Below are 17121 nucleotides of genomic sequence, written 5' to 3'. Positions count from 1 at the left end.
AACGTCATAACTCATCTCTGAAATCAGTGAGGTAAAGGAAGCCAAGAAAAGGGTGAACGAAGGACGAAGAAGGGGTCTCCAAGTGCAGCGAAGAAGAAGGGTACACAACCGAGCCTAAGAAGACTGTTTCTAGGGCAAGCTGCAGTCACACGTGCGAAGATAAAGAGGGTATCTCTACTGTCATAGCAACCCTCCACCACAATCATACATATCTCATTGGTTGGGCTAGAAAAATAGGCCTATAAGGCCTCTCACTCAAGTGAAAAGAAAGCTCACTCAAGCGAAGAAGAAAAGAGGACCTCCACATAAGAATCTTGAAGGAATCCCCTCACACATGCGAAGAAATAGTGAGATACTGCTGTCATATCAGACCTGCAACTATATCTCAAGAAAGGGCCCGGTTGGAGGAAGGATAAAGTACTCTTTATGTAAAGGAATCTACCACGGAACAAAGAGGAATATCTTTTATAGAGGAAACATAACAAGGACTACTATTAGATGCCAGAAGAAGGACGAAGTGTCGGAGAGCAAAGTGCTGGAAGAAGGAAGACTAAGTGCCGGGGAACAAAGTGCAGAAAGGAGGAAGGACTTGACTTGTGCTTGGAGGATATTCTTGTCAAGGGTCTAGGGTTTGGCATTGATCAATAAGAAGCTTCAATAAGAGAAATTTACCGAAGGGTTTTCCTCTCAAGAGAAGAGAGGTTTTGGCCCTGGCAGAGAGCCAACATCTTGTGTTCTTGTTCTTATGTTTTTGGTAGTAGTTTGATGAAGTACACACACATGCATTAATAATAATAAGAAGAAGATTAAGCTAACAAGAAAAAGTAAAAAGACTCCACAAATTGTTATCAAGTCAAGAAGAATCACACTACACCTAATTTCCCTTGATTCTTCAACATGGTATCAGAGCTAAGGTGACACATCAAGGAAAGGGCATCTCAAGAACACTCATAAGGTGACTCATCAAGATAAGATATCTCAAGAACATCTACAAGGTTGAAGCATCAAGCCAAGAAGTCTCAATCACTTCAAGGACAAGAAGGTCTACCATCTATCATTCATCAAGGAAGACTACAAAGCAAGAAGAAGAGCCTTATATAAAGGCACCTACAAGAAGAGCAAATCAAAGAAGGACCTACATCATCTACAAGCCATCAAGCAAATCTCATCATCAAGCAAGTCCACTTGGAGAAAGCAACTTGAAGAACATCAAGATCTAAGGAAGGCAAGCCATCAAGTCTTCAAGGAGAAAGCAAGTCCACTACATCTCAAAATCTATCAAGTAAGTATATGTCCCCTTCTGAATATACATCAATGTCTTTTTGCAAGGAAAGCAACAAATTGGTAGGTACCAATAACTTTCTTGCATGGAAGAAGAGGACTGATTTACTTCTCAAGGAGAATGAACTTCTAGAACACATCTGAGGAATATCATTATCCCTGCTAAGGAACAAACTCAAGCCTTAGCCAAGTACAATAAGGATGAGACAAGAGCTCAAAGGATTCTAATATAATCTGTCAAGGACTCTATCATTCCTTATGTCTCCAAACTTGAAACATTAAAAGAAATCTATGATAAACTAGTAGAGCCATTCTTGGTAACCACAACTGGAGAAGTGATATTTCTACGAAATGAATTGTACAAAATGAAGATATCAAAGGAAGGAATAGCTCCCTACTTCATGAGGATCTTTGAGATGAGGGATCAACTTCAAGAGTTAGGGAGTCATGTCTGACAAAGAAAGATAACTGTAGTACTCAATGCTCTACCTGAGGATTGGGGCAACTTCACATCAAGCATATATGCCAAGAAGGAAGCTACCCCACTAAGTGAAATATGGTCTCTATGCAAGATAGAGGAAACAAGACTCAAACCAAAGGAAGATGTGGGATCAAAGGAGCAAGCTTTTGCTACCATGGCCAAGAGAATTTTTTTTTTTTTGGCAAATTTGGTCCACGAAGAACAAACAACAGAGATATGTCCAAAGTCCAATGCTTTGGATGCCAAGAATATGGACACTACAAAAGGAATTGTCCTAAATTGAAGAAGGACAACAACAACAAAAGAAAAAGGGAAGAAGCTCATGTGACTCAAGAAATGAAAGAAGAAGACAAGAAGCAAAAGAAGGAAGATCCTTCGGATCTCTACTATGACTAAGTCTACTTCTTTACTTAAAGTCTTCTTTCAAAGTTTTGAGTAGTATAGGAGCATGTAGGAATAGAATAAAATTGCATGGCTAGAAACATCTTCTAGAATCTAGAAGCATGATGTACATAGAGTTCAAAATACTCATGTAGAAGGAGCATTTATAAATAGAACAAAATGCATGGTTAGAAATATCTTCTAGAATATAGGAGCATGGTAGATATAGCTCAAGATATTCATGTAGGAGGAAGCATAAATAGTATAGGACCTCATCCATAATGAAAGAAAATTGATCATGATTAAGAATCTTAGAAGACCTCCATCATCAAAAGAAAGAAACATTTGCAGGGTAAGGGTCTTCAAGATCCTCTGATGGAATCTCCAAAAGAAGATTCATAAACAAAAGCAAATGTCTCATTGGGAGTCCCATTCATGGGATTCAAGAAAAAGGATGATATGCAGGCAAGCTAAGATGAAGCGAGAAGGGCCACACCATGGACGATCAATTGAAGATAAGATGATCAAAGAAGAATCAAGATGAGACATGTATGCATCAAAGTTTAGTCATGTTATCATATGTATATTATTGAGTCATGGGAATAGTTCTATGACATGATCAAGTAGGAAAGAATCTCTTTCACCAATAACATGCTCGAAGGCATGTACTACAATGCAATGAAGTTCAACAAAAGGAAATACTCACATAAGGAGTATAAGATTGCTGACTAAGAAGCAAGTGAAGAAGAAATGCTGACTAGTCCAAGAAGCAAGCAATGAAGAAGTGCTCCCACAAGGAGTAGAAGATGGTTGACCAATCTATCCAAGAAGGTGCAAATGAAGAAAGAGATCAAGCATGTGAAGAACACCATGTTTACAAAGAATCACTATCTAACAAGATTTGTTGAAGACATCTCCCGAAAGAAGGCATGACAACTCTAACAAAGGAAGAAAAATGTCAAAGGACCCTTGACACCTATGAAGGCCTTGGAGCTATGAAAGGTGCCGATAATTGATTCTACTCTACAAAGATGTCATGCTGAAGAAGCCATCCAACAAAAGCACCATTTAATGTTGAAGCAATATCAGGATGAAGTCATGAAGGGCTACTAGATCAAAGCATGGGAACAAGAAAGTACAATGAAGCATCCATGTGAAGAGTAGTCCGAAGCATAGACACGATGACAAAGTGTTAAAATTGGCAACTAGGGCCAAACTCCATGTTGGTCATCTTATTTATGGCAACTGATATTTTTCTTGGATTGCTCTCATCGAGAGGTGTAGGATTGATCTAAAGATCATCCGATTCCGATAAGTATTCATGGAGATATGAATTTATTTGTGTTGTGGGACAATTCGTCAAGGTCGGCCAGCAACCCAATAACCCCCACTTGTGCTCAATGTTTTAGTATAAATAGAGGTGCCTTGAAGGTCATTTGTACACACACTTCTTGTGATCTCTTCCTCTCCACTTGTCTTGGGTTTTGGTGGGAGGAGAGATCCTAAGAAGACAATGCTGCCCTAATGGAGATGATGCCCTAAAACGCAGTCATGGAGATGATGCCCTAAACGCAGTCATGGAAATGAAGGCAGAATGCCCTAGCCGCAGCAAGAAGAGGAATTGAAGACAACGTGGTAAGGTCACTTCAGGACAGCGTGGAGAGCCCAGATTAGAGGCCGAGTTGCTGTGGGAGTGCAGATTAGTTTGAGGGCTGTTTGAGGGTGCAAACAGGCCTGAGAACAGGGCTGTCTCAAGGATCAAAGAGCTGGAGGTTAGGCCGAGTTGAGGAGGCTCCTCACAGGCCTATCTTGAAGGCATTTCAAGAGCACCGAGATGCTGGAGTAAAGGCAGCTAGGGCACTTTTGTTGAGCCGCAGAAGAGAGGCTACTTCTGCATGGGAAAAGAGGCTACATGGAGCCTTTTAGGAGCTGTGTGTAGGGCTGTTGCTTCAACTAGGAGGCCGAGTATCTTCAGGAGCCTAATCAAGGTTGTTTGGACAACAATCGAGGTAAGGAGAACTGGTTTTGGGGTGAGCTGTAGATGACAATTGAACTATGATAGGCCGCAGGCCTAATCACCTTAGAACAAGGGCAGCGTGGATAGGTTTGGGAAAGATTTGTGCCCAGAACAACAGCACAGTTGAAGAGAAGTCTCCCTTGTATAGGCCATAGATTATAAGGGTTGTTTGATGAATCTGTTAGGGCTATTGCAGCAAACATAATGCCCTAATCAGTCACTCTAATCTAATACGCTGTTCGAAGACATTGGCATTGCTATGTGCTAGGCCTCAGGCCATAGCACCATAGCTAGCCACCTTGATGTCTTATGATGAATGCTGTAAGTAGACAACATTGTATATGACAACAGTATGCATAGTGCAGCACACTGCATAGAGCAACATGATGTAAAGATAAGATACAACATGATGAGCACAGTATGAGGCAACACTGGTGAGTGTAGCGTGATGATAAGGTACAACTTGATGATGTAGCACAGGGAGGTGCAGCACAGGGAGGAGCAGCATGGTGATGGAGTAACCTTGGATCAGTGGAAGTAGTATGCTTTCTACTCAGCTCAGATCAGCTACCTCATATGCTATCTTCTTAGAGAAGATCTCTGCTCTTATTTAGATAAGTCAATATGTTGACTTCTGATGTATATTTACTATCTCTCTCTCTGCTGAACTATTGAAGAACATATAAGAAGAATTGATCAAGGGTTCCCCACATTGGGGTTTGTCCCTGGCTAGCGCCACATCTTGTGTCCTCTTGTCTTGGCTTGTCTTCTTCGATTTATGTTTGTGTTCTATCTGCAATTTACTATTATGCTGATGTGATTGCTAATTTGGGAAAGATATTGAGCTAATTGGGAAAATTGAAATAAATTGAAATAAATTGCTCTAAGCATAGAATATACCTAAAATGAACATGGTATCGGAGCTGAGGTGAAGACAAAGCCCAAGCAAGAGTGAAAGAGCAATCACTGAAGACAGTTGGAAAGGACAAAAAGGCTCAATGGGTTCCTCATCCCTCTTCAAATTCCCAAGGGTGAAGTCGAAGTAGAGAATATTATTCGAGTAGCGCAATGGAAGCTTTTGATGGCCTACCTAAAGATCACTTCAATGGGAAGTCTGGATCTAAGGGTGGAAGGAAAGGCAGATGCCTTGCTTACAATAAGTTTGGCCATTATGCGAAGGAGCGTCCGAATGGTAGCGACACATCACTTGATGATGATAACAATCCTTCCAAGGACATCTTCAATGATCGAAGGAATAACAAGTAATGTAGGACATCAAGGAAATGGACGACTCTTCAAAGAAAGCAAGGAACCCCAGGTGTGAAGAATCAAATGTTGTTTCTGATAAGCTAAAAGAGTGTTATCCTATATTGGCCCTCTCCACTACTTCTCCAGAGTCTTTGGGAATTTGGCTTATTGATTGTAGTGCATCAAGGCACTTCATCGGATAGAAGGGTGCCCTCTCTAATTTGGTAGAGATGGAAACAATCGTGGGATTATACTTGGAGTCAATGCCACTTATCCCGGAAAGGGTGTAGGGAATGTCACCCCTTAATTGAATGAGGGTAACACAATTCATTTACAAGAAGTTCTTTATGTACTTGATCTCAAGAAGAACTTGGTGTCCATGTCGGCAATGGAAATCAAAAGTTTCAGGGTGGCATTCATCGATGGAAAGGTACGTGTTTGAAAATGAAATTTTCAAAGATGCTTTTACTCATGGGTTCAGGGTTGGCAATTTGGATCAAGTTGCAGGAAGTCCATTGGGGACCATGTCGATTGACACATCTCTTCTATAGCACTTGAGGTCTTCTCATTATGGGGCCCTACCCGATGTGAGTCAGATTGTAACAGGGATGCCTGAATTCAAGAAGAGCATGAAGGTACATGTCCGAGATGTACCGAAGGAAAATATTACAAGGGGACCATTCCCCTCATGTAGCAGGTCCATAGGTTTGGAACAACCCGAGGGGTTTGAGATTCATGATCGGGAATCTCTTGTATGTAGGTGGAAGAAAGCCCTCTATGGCTTGAAGCAAAACACCTCGGGCTTGATATGAGAGGATTGATAGCTGTCAGATGAAGTTGAGATTCACTAGGAGTGAATCTGATCCAAACCATTGCTTGAAGGTCGTGGATGATAGACCTCTCATACTGGCACCTTATGAGGACTACTCTTCCTGATAGGTGCAGACCCTCTCATTTGCAAAAGTAAGAGGGAGTTGGATTTCGGATTTGGAATGGTAAACTGCAAGCCCGTGACTACTTCGATGGAGCTTAACTTTCAGAAGTTATGTGGTAGCAATGTCGGACTTGATTTGGGAAATGCCTCTGAGTTTCATAAACTCATACTAGCATTGATGTTCTTGGTGAACTTCCGTCTGGATATATGTTTTGTAGTTAGTATGTTGAGCTCATATATGGTTGAGCCTTACTGGATCGGTGCCAAGAATCTTCTGAGATATCTTCGGGGCACAATCTCTCATGGATTGAGATACACTGCCGGAAATGTGAAGTTGCATGATTATTCGAACGTTGATTGGGCAGGTAGTGTGGAGGATCGCAAGAGCACTTCTGGGTGCTGGTTCTCTTTAGGTTCTGCTACGATATCCTGGATGAGCAGGAAACAGAAGTCGGTTGCTTTGATCACCACTGAGACCCAATACATAGTTGCGAGTGTGACCTCGTGTGATGCTGTCTGGCTGTGGAAGCTCTTCGGTGAGCTGCTTGGACACGTATTGGATATCATCGTGATCTCCTGTGACAACCAGAGGGGGATCCGATTGTTGAGCAATCCCATGTTCTATGATCGCTCCAAGCATATAGACATCAGGTACCACTTTATCTGGGATACGATACATCGATGAGCAAGAAGGTTCCATTGCATTGGGACTGATGTGCAGGTCGCCGACATTCTGTCGAAGCCCCTGGGAAGGTCAAATTGGTGACTTTCCGAGAACGACTAGGCGTCATGGAGAGACTCTCTCCTAAGGGTCCTATATGATATGGACATTGAGCTCTGGCAGCTTCGGGGGGCTTGGGGGTACATCTTGGAGCGATGAGCAACCATAGGGTGAATGGTTCAACCTTCCCCTAATGGTCTGACATGTAGGCAGGATGAGTGGTTCATCCTTCTCTTGCTAGGACATCCTACCCATGCAGTCTGGGACTCATGGGAAGTACTTCTCATCTAGCCAATGAGCAGGGAAATGAGGATAGGGACCATAGCAGTACTGATGGACGCATCGTGTTACTACCGTACTCCCAGGATGATATTGATCTGGGATCAATGAAACTGACTTCGGGTCAGTATGAATGGTTTGAGACTCTCTTTTGGAATTGACTTCGGGTCAGTAAGAGTGATATAACTCACTCTCTTTAGGAACTGAATTCAGATCAGTAAGAGTGGTATGATACACTCTCTTTGGAACTGATTTTGGATCAGTAAGAGTGGTATGATACACTCTTTGGAACTGATTTTGGTTAAGTAAGAGTGGTATGAGACACTCTTCATATGGGACTGATTCGGGTCAGTAGAGAATGGTATGAGACATTCTCGATCAATTCTTCTTCTTCATGGTTTAGGAGAGCAGAGCAGAGCAAAGCAGTGCAGGGCACTGATGGCAGAGATAGTACAGTCTGGCAGATGGATTAGCAGATGGAGTTCTCCCTAGTTGAGAGGGAGGGTTAAAATTTGCAACTAGGGCCAAACTCCATGTGGGTCATCTTATTTATGGCAACTGGTATTTTTTTTTGGATTCCTCTCTTCAAGAGGTGTAGGATTGATCTAAACATCATCCGATTCCGATAAGTATTCATGGAGATATGAATATATTTGTGTTATGGGACAATTTGTCAAGGTTGGCCAACAACCCAATAACCCCCACTTGTGCTCAACGTTTTAGTATAAATAGAGGTGCCTTGAAGGTCATTTGTACACACACTTCTTGTGATCTCTTCCTCTCAAGAGAAGAGAGGTTTTGGCCTTGGCAGAGAGCCAACATCTTGTGTTCTTGTTCTATGTTCTGGGTAGCAGTTTGATGAAGTACACACACATGCATTAATAATAATAAGAAGAAGAATAAGCTAACAAGAAAAAGTAAAAAGACTCCACAAATTGTTATCAAGTCAAGAAGAATCACACTACACCTAATTGCCCTTGATTCTTCAACACAACTTACTGTTATGCTCCCCTCAATCCACCCTTCTTTGAACATTAGAGTATTAAAATCAAAATGTTGAGATTTAATGGTAGGGATACAAGTGAAAGGATGGGACAGATGAACAAAGTAGATTAATTCTTTGAACTACTCAATATCCAATACATAGAAAAAATTCAAATAAATTCCATGCATTTCGATGGCTTGCATAAGATTTGCTGATGTGGAAATCCCAAACAATTAATGTATTTGTTAAGTGGCGTACAGTTAAAAATGAATTATTTAAGGATTTCAAAATGTCAAAGTAAAATAAGGTTTGTTAAATTAACTAGGTTACCCTAGAAGGGCAATGTGGATGGGTATACCTGTGAATGGTATTTCGGTAACACGAGTACTTGGTCATTTGAGCAATTGAAACAATGAAACATGCTTGAACTAAAGTAATATACAAGGAACAAAATGGAGATGCACAATATTATCTTCGTAGATGATGCTAGAAAGGAAGCAAAGTTAAAAACAAATTGATGAATCAATGACCAAGGTACTGTGAGACAATGGACATCGGAAGTTTCATAGATAAGAATGACAAGGACTGTCACAAATGTTGAGAAAAATGATTGTCAAAGCACAGATGCATGTCAAAACAATTATATTGCTACAAGATCGTAGACAGAAAAGAGGAAGATGCTTCTAATGAAGAAGACATGTTGGATTTTGATGATGATGAACCCATGCCCAAAATATCATTAACCACGATCACTTGCACTAGGAAAACTCAGAAGAAAGAAGAATTGTTGCCCCAAACGGAAGCTATAGGTGCAAAGGAAGACATGAAAGCATTGACAACTAAATACACTCCACCTCTGCTAAGAACCACCGACAAAATTCAGGACTTCAAGAACAAAAAACCCAGGATATTACTTGCTGCAATCATAGAATAAATGGAACCCAGGACCTTGAAAATAAAGAACCATAAAGAAAAAAGGATATATCAATATTGATAGATTTTGGAAGCACACATAATTTTGTTGATATAAATATCACAAAAAAAACCTAAACATGTTGATATATTGTAATGGATCTACTCTCGTAATACATATATTGAATATCCAAAATAAATAAGACAAGTATGAGAAATCCATATAATGTATTAAATGTATAATATAAATGATGATTACAATGGCATGTAACATTGTGTATAAGTGTCACTAAATGGTCACACACTTGTAAAGACACGCCTTTTAAACATGTGATCTTTGGTGGTTTATTATTATTTATTATTTAATGTGTATTTATGTATGTTACACAGCCTCCTCCTTCAAATATGTTTGTCCTCAAAGCATAATCTGGAGAAGGATCTGTTTTGTTCTTGCTTGTAATGCTTTTACTTGATGCTTTGTTCCTCATCTTGTAATGGTTGAAGAAATGAAACAGTATGATCTTTGAAGTGCTCAAGAGAAATGTTGCATTATATATGGATCAACCTATCCCAGGTTTATCTTCATTGGAACTTTTTGTTTGTTGGTTATTTGGAGGTAATTTCTCTTCTTCTGTTTCCACACAAGGTGTTGATTTCATCCCCACTCTTTTTGGGAATTGTGATTCCTTGAGCAATACGATGACTCTTGTGATTTGGATGATGATAAGTTATCGTTTTATCTTATCTTGATATGCTGGAACATTTTGGTTTTTTTTACTTGCAGTGATTCATTTTTTTGCTTTTGTTCTGATTTATGATGTCAATTGGATCTGTGATGGTTCCCTTTTCCATGGTTTGCATTTTAGCCTCATTTAATTGTTTATTGATCTCAATTTTTGGACGTCCTTCATTTGATAAAACTTTGTTAGTAATGACATTGGTTTTTTCCACTTTGATCAAGTTTGTGATGGTTTTGTTATCCATGGTTTTCATTTTCTGTCAAGTGCTTGTTGAATTTATTATTTAGATCTAGATTCTCTTGTTGTAATTTTGATTGTACCACTTCTCATCCTTTAACTCCTTGGATTGTGCAAGCAAGTTTTGAATAAGAGGCAAAAGTTTTCTTCATCATTTTCTGACAAGTTTTCATCATAGTTTTTCTCGAATTCTTGCATTTGCTCTTGGAATTCTGATTATTTTGAAGGATCTTATAGGGTACATCTTTCACATCTTTTGAGGAGGGAACTCATATGCATGACTTCACTGTAAAGCCCTACGATATTATCTTCTTCTTATTACGGAAAAATGCCAAATATTTCTTTTTGAAATTCAATGTGAAAGTGGCCAATGCTTCCAACCATGGTAAACTTAAAATTATATTGATGTTTTTGCAGAGAGTATAATTTGAAGTTGGATCTGGACACAACCAAAAATTGACAATTGTAGATTTTCACGTCATATGTTTTTCAATTTTCATCAAACCTTAATATTTTGATTATATTTGATTTGGAAATTTGTAATTGGTTGGTCAGGTCAACATTGATGTAATTGCCACTTTCCAAGGACAATAGTTATGATAATTGATATGTCTTCAATATCACCTTTTCCTTAAATTTGTGTTACTACTTAAGTCTTAGAATGGTTTGGAGTAAATCTTCTTTCTTTTTTGATGTCACAATCCATTTTTTTCCTTTGTGGTAGATGTTGTCATCATCACTAAACTTCTACCATTTTTAATCCGAAATGGATACAATATTTATAAAGATCCACAAAGTAATAGATTTCGTCTTGGATCTACTTGAAAGTTAGAACCCCATGGAGCTGAGCCACAGAGATGCAAATTACTGTAGCCTACACTTTGGTTATAGGCTTCTATTGATACTACGTTTAATCTCTAAATCGATGGTCTATGTATTCTCCTGTGATTCTAAGGGGCTCTTGACCACAAATTTGTGCCACTGTGAGATTGATGTGGCTTTTGAGTTATGCAGCTTCTCCCACATCTTGTGTTGTGGCAGCAATGGTGGTTATAGATTGGCCCTGTATCGATGTGATCGCCTCTTTAACTTTGATGACTTATGCCAATTGTCCTACTCTGTTCTATGACAAGGGATTTTGTGCTGTGAACGGGGCTTACCTTGGTGAAGCTCAACACTCCATAAATATATATGTCATCTGATAGTTATCTTTCTGTAGCAAATGAGGGAGACATCAATTGATGTGACAACTCTGGTTATCTGCAGTTGATGGAAATGGGTGTGGGCGTGGCCATGTTTTGATTTGAGTTTTCTTCTAATAATTATAGTTCCTGGTGAGTTGTGACTACCTTCACTGGTGGTTATGATATGGAGTGAGTTGCTCTGTTTGCTTCTTTTTTGTTTTTTTCTGTTATTTTCTTCTGAATGGAGATTGCTTTAACTGACCATAGTGTTGGAAATGGCAGCTTATCTAGTGGTGACAAGTACCTCTCAGTTAGCAGCTAATTATCCTGATACAGATTATTCCAGCGATGAGGAACAACTCTAATGAGGATTTATTATCTATATACTTTTTTGTATTTTGTATATGGCAAATGTTCTCTTTGGAAAGGGCAAAGGAGGATGACTGTGCAGAGCTTGAGACAACTGAACAGTTTGCAGATGTTATTCACTGTAGTTCTGAATGCTAGATGAACTGACCAAAGGCCAAGTTTCAGATTGACTCTGAAAAGTGTTTGGCCAAAGGGTAGAATCAGCCATGGTCTGTTAGCAAATGGGTCTCTCTGAAAAGTGGTGGAAGCGCCCTTGAAGGGGCACTGATACCAATGTAATAAACCGACTTGTTCATATACTGAACATCAAAAATAAATATAACAGTAATGAGAAGTTCATAGGGATAAATGATTGACGATAGCATGTGTTGTTGTGTATGAGTACATTAGATGGTTACGTACTTATAGACACGCCTTTTAGACATGTGACCTTTGGTTATTTTTTATTATGTGTATTTATGTATGTTGCATGTACCCTACCAAAGATCTCACTGTTAAAATTGCAGATGGGCAACAAGTCAAAGGCATAGGAAGGTGCCATAAAGTTATCGTATGAATACAAAACCTAGAACTACATTCAGGCTTTTATACTTTACCACATACTGGGATGGATATGGTATTAAGAGCTGAATGGTTGATGCAGTCGGGTACTTACTCCACAAACCTCCTAGAACAATTCATTGAATTGAAGTGGCAAGGGAAGACGTATAGGTTCTTAGGATTGGGAACCTTATATCACAAGGTGATTCCACTGCAACCAGTGAAAAAGTAACGCTTCAAACCAATACTGTTTACATACCAAAGTGATCTAAGCAAACATCATACTAATGATCATCAAGACTTTGTGTTAAGAGACAAAATAGAAAAAGTGAAAAGTATTACAATCAGATCACAAACAAACCTTGCAAATATTCAAACTTGAATTCACAGCCAGGACAACCTTCCACAACCTAAGATGGAAGTACCAGGGATACGTCAAGAAGAAGAAATTCTGTGAGGTAACTATCTTAAAAATTGTTTTGAAGACAAAGGATCTTTAAAGGCAGAGGCAATGTGACATACATAAATATGTTTAATAATAATAATTTATAATTAAAGACCAAGGGTCTTACCCCTTCACACTCGTGACTAGCCAATGTATATAAATATACCATCACAGAGGATTGTAGATCATCTCTTCTTGTTCACTCATTTTATATATAAATTTGCAGATATATCTGTTTATTTGTAACAGCACTCAAAGTGCTTCTTATAGATTTGCTTATTTCCACAATCTTGACAGACTTTGTTGCTGTTGATGTCTTGACAGCATTGGTGCAGGAAGCAACGGTGATTCTTTCTGACACTTCAGTGTCTGCTAAAGGCTGTGCCGGTGCCCGGAATTTTTCAAGACGACCCTATTGCCAGCAGTTATAATGTTCTGCATTGTCAACGGTTTTCAGTAGAAGTGTTTCCACAACTTTCACAGACAGTGCTTACAAGGTGATTGGCAACGAATGGTCAGTGTATATATTGGCAGCTGTTGCAGCTATTTTTACAGGTAAATTTGGTTGGTAGATTAAAATTAACTCTATTAAATTTTAGTTCTTGTGAATCAGAAGGCGAATAAATTCAATTTTTGGAATATGAGTTTTCTGTTGAGCCTCTCTTCTTATCCAACAGAGCTGTGCATTTTCTTTAATGTGCTTTTCTACAAAAAAAATATCACACCCTGCTTTATTTGCTACTGTTGATGAAGATTGCATACTTTCTGGAAACGGTAGTTGCAGATTAAGGACCTTTTAGTTATAAAGATTGAAGTCTTTCTAGAAACAGAAATGGTAGACACAGAGATGTTATTACAGACATTTTATCCTTTCTTCTCTTTTAATTGGTATATGGCAGCAGAATGAGTGGGGAATCAAGGAGTCGAAGTGGAAGGTTTCCCACCTGAAATTTATTGCTACTTGGAAAAGTTCTGATACCCAGCCCACTGACGAACTGCTCTGATACCACTTGTAACAAGTGAGACCAAATGGTCATTACACGGGCCTATCACAATTAAAGAAACTTGAAATCCATAAGGATTGGAAAAATATATAAATTGTGATGAGTGGATGATACATTTGAAAAATGTGATGTTTTTATATAGTTCTTGAAGAGATGGGTCATGACAAATGGTTGTGACATTTCTGAGTTAACTATATAACTAGATTTTATTTCTATTGTATATTATTTAATATTATCTTTTGTATATTTAATTTTACTTTTGGAATGTCCTAGTATATTCTCACAGATAGTAACACTGACTATACTTCCTAGTCCTGTTGATTTACTGACCTACTTTCTCATGATTTGTTGGTTGTTAATATAATATATTTATCAAATAATCGTTATAATTATTTTTTTATCAATTAGTTCTGGTTGCATGTTTTGCAGCTCTCTTGTTATACAATCTAATGATTCTAATCATTGTTTGCTAGTTCTTTATGTAATATCCCTTTTATTATTTTTTAAATTTTTGAGAATTTTTCTATCCCAGATTTCTTCAGAAAATTTCCATAAACAATTTGCCGAAAATTTAAATGAATTCTGATACAAAATTTGGAGAGTCAGTAACCATAATTTTTATAGAAAATACCACACCAAAATTCCAGCCAATTTTATTAAATAAACTGAGGAGAATTTACATTACTTTAGATTTGGAAACCTGGCAAGAGAAAAGTTATGCCCACTCTGGAAAATCCTCCACACTCAACCCCGGCTGTAGCTGTACTGGCGCAGTTCGGCTGGCTCCAAACTTTGGGCTTCTTCTAGACTTCCTTTCTCGCAAAGCACCAATGAAGAACCTGAAGTGGTTCTACCTTTTGACTAGCTAGGGGAGATGTTTCATCATTGGAACTAGTTTTTGATCCCTAGGGAGGATAGTTTCACCCCCGATGAAGATCTACACTCAGGGTTACAAACCCTCACGTAAAGCTCCAAGAGCTCAAGAAAAACAATACCATGGGTCAATTCCATGGGTCCTTATCTTCTTTTAATAAAGTGACGTGCACTACTCTTTTTCCTTAGTCACTTTTTAATTAACTAATTTCCTGATATTTCATCATTACTTTTTAATCTGTAGCCTATGGGAATGGCTAGGCTATTGAGTTAGTCTCCGTTCCCAATGCCCGGAAAAAGAGACGTTACAGGCCTCCCTTCCTGAAATTGCTTGACCCCAAACAATTCCAATATCAATATCAGGATCCAACACCAGTCTGCAGAACTTTCTTACACAATTGTTGTATCATCCCAATCTTGCCACACTCTGCCATATCATAAAGATGTAGGTCACGCTCTCCAAAAATTCCTGATAAGATTGAAGAGTATAGCTCCTCATGATCCCCTTCTCCAGCATACTCTGCACCATCCCTCAGAATCAAGCAAGGATGCTCCAATATTCCATATGCAACTAGAAAGCTTCCTGTGATAATCTATATCATGCTGCTCCATAAGGGATTGTTGACACGTGATAATTCCTGTGGGCACAATACACTAGTTAGATCATCATCCAAGGGACTTACATGCTGCCACCTGCTGCCATATACTCCATGTATCTCAATTTAGAGAGGATTCTATCATGTCCCTTGGCTCTTAAAGCATCAACATAGGCCCCAAATTTCTTCCTTTTGCCTCCTATGGGATAATCTTGCTGATCTAACTGTTGTTGAATGTCCTATTTGAGGTTACTTTCAGGAAATGAATTCATTGGAAAAAACCTTAACCACCTAAAATACCAACAATTAATGTGATGATGAAAACGGTAACTCCATTTTCTATCTGCTACCCAATATTCTCTCCATGAATTTCCTGTGCTAGAAGCACTGCCCCCATCTTGAAACTATAACCTCTACCCTAAACTATTGGTAGACCTGCTATTGGATCCCTGTTCATACTTCCTTGAAGCTTTCACGACTCCAGTCTGATATAATTGTAGACTAGAAATCTGCTGCCAGGAACCTGAGCACCAATTCTCCTACATTTACTTCTACCACTACCTTCATCATCCAATCCAACAACCACTTGTAGAAGCTTTGACCTCAATGCTTAAAAGTAAACCTGTTCTTGGAATCATTCCCCAACCAGTGAGAAATCCAATCAACAATAATTCCTGTAAGAATGTATGCTTATAATCTCTTGGGAAGAGTTTCTGCCATAATGCCTCCTTCCAGTTGTGGTCCTCTACTTGGTCAAGCCCTGTCTTATGATGGGATGATCCACCTAAATCCCACTGCCAAATAGGGTGATCAAAATCTGCCATATAGTGGAATGCCCCGCTTGGATCCCATTGCCAGATAGGGAATCGATCATTCATAATACCTGAACACTCCTGCTGCATTGAACCCCTGACTAGAAGTGTCTTCCCATAAATTTCCCACTTGTTAGGGTACCAACTCATAATCTCCCTCCAATCCAATAATTGGGGACCTCTGTCATAGAAGATGTTAATCTCAAGTATAACACTTCTGAAGTCCACGATCTCCCGGAGAATGTCTCTCCCACTAGCCATCGACAATTCTTGAAAAAGACCACCATGCTGATGTTGTGCTACTTTGATTACAATTGGTATGCTGATATGACACTGTTTGATCTCCCAATCTTGTATCCCAATGTGTTTGCTATTTAGTGGAAGTATCCTATAACATTGGGTTCTTGTTTCCTCATTGTTCTCAATCCTATGTGTCGCAACCGCTCATAGGTGTCACAAGCCCTTTCTATGTATTGCTGTAGAGGGCTACTCCACAACCCAAGAGTGGACTTCTGTCACTGCCTCCTTAGCATTCCCTGTTGAGAATTCAATAATGCAATGATTATGATTAATTCTCTTTACTTGATAACTGCTTGTGGTTCCTTTTTGCTTATTGTCTTTGTTCCTTATTATTATATGTGTGAAGCATCAAACAACTACCAAAAAAACAAAAACACAATGACACAGTATATAGGCTGCAAGCTAGGGCAAAACCTCTCATCTTGAGAGGAAAACCTTTAAATCTCTTCTCTTGCTTATAGATTCTTCAATTTGAATTCCATGACCTTAGGACTGAGACCAATACCCTCCAAGACCAAGACCAACCTCTTTGAGTGATGTGCCAACTTTGATCTATTCAAACCCAGTCAAATCTCTTCCAGCAATACCTTCTCGACATCCGGCTGCAAGATTTTCGGCCTCCAACTGTAGAGCTAAAATTTCGGCCCCCATAACTATTGCTGGCACACATGGGAACTGCAGTCTTCTTTTAGAGTCCTCCTCTGACCTTTGCTTGTCTTTCCTTGACTTCTGGAGCTTGAGAGAGACCCTTGGCAGCCTTAGCTTGACCTCTTTGCCTCCTT

At 39.1% G+C, this 17121-nt stretch overlaps 1 protein-coding gene across 1 annotated transcript in view; it reads left to right on the top strand.

The window, feature by feature from the left end:
* The window catches only part of LOC149167923 (transcription initiation factor TFIID subunit 1-like), a 229764-nt gene that overhangs the window by 8509 nt on the left and 204134 nt on the right, over positions 1 to 17121 (top strand). Inside the window, exon 2 of the mRNA XM_089430634.1 lies at positions 13079 to 13309. The gene's annotated coding sequence lies outside the window, so the exon portion shown is untranslated. The remainder of the gene's footprint in view (positions 1 to 13078; positions 13310 to 17121) is intronic.

Source organism: Pinus tabuliformis, chromosome 5_1 (assembly GCF_031772625.1).
Source record: "Pinus tabuliformis cultivar Carrire ecotype Pingquan chromosome 5_1, CPIR1, whole genome shotgun sequence".
Lineage (NCBI taxonomy): Eukaryota > Viridiplantae > Streptophyta > Pinopsida > Pinales > Pinaceae > Pinus > Pinus tabuliformis.
Note: the sequence above shows the minus strand (reverse complement) of the source record. Positions and strands in the feature narration are given on the sequence as shown.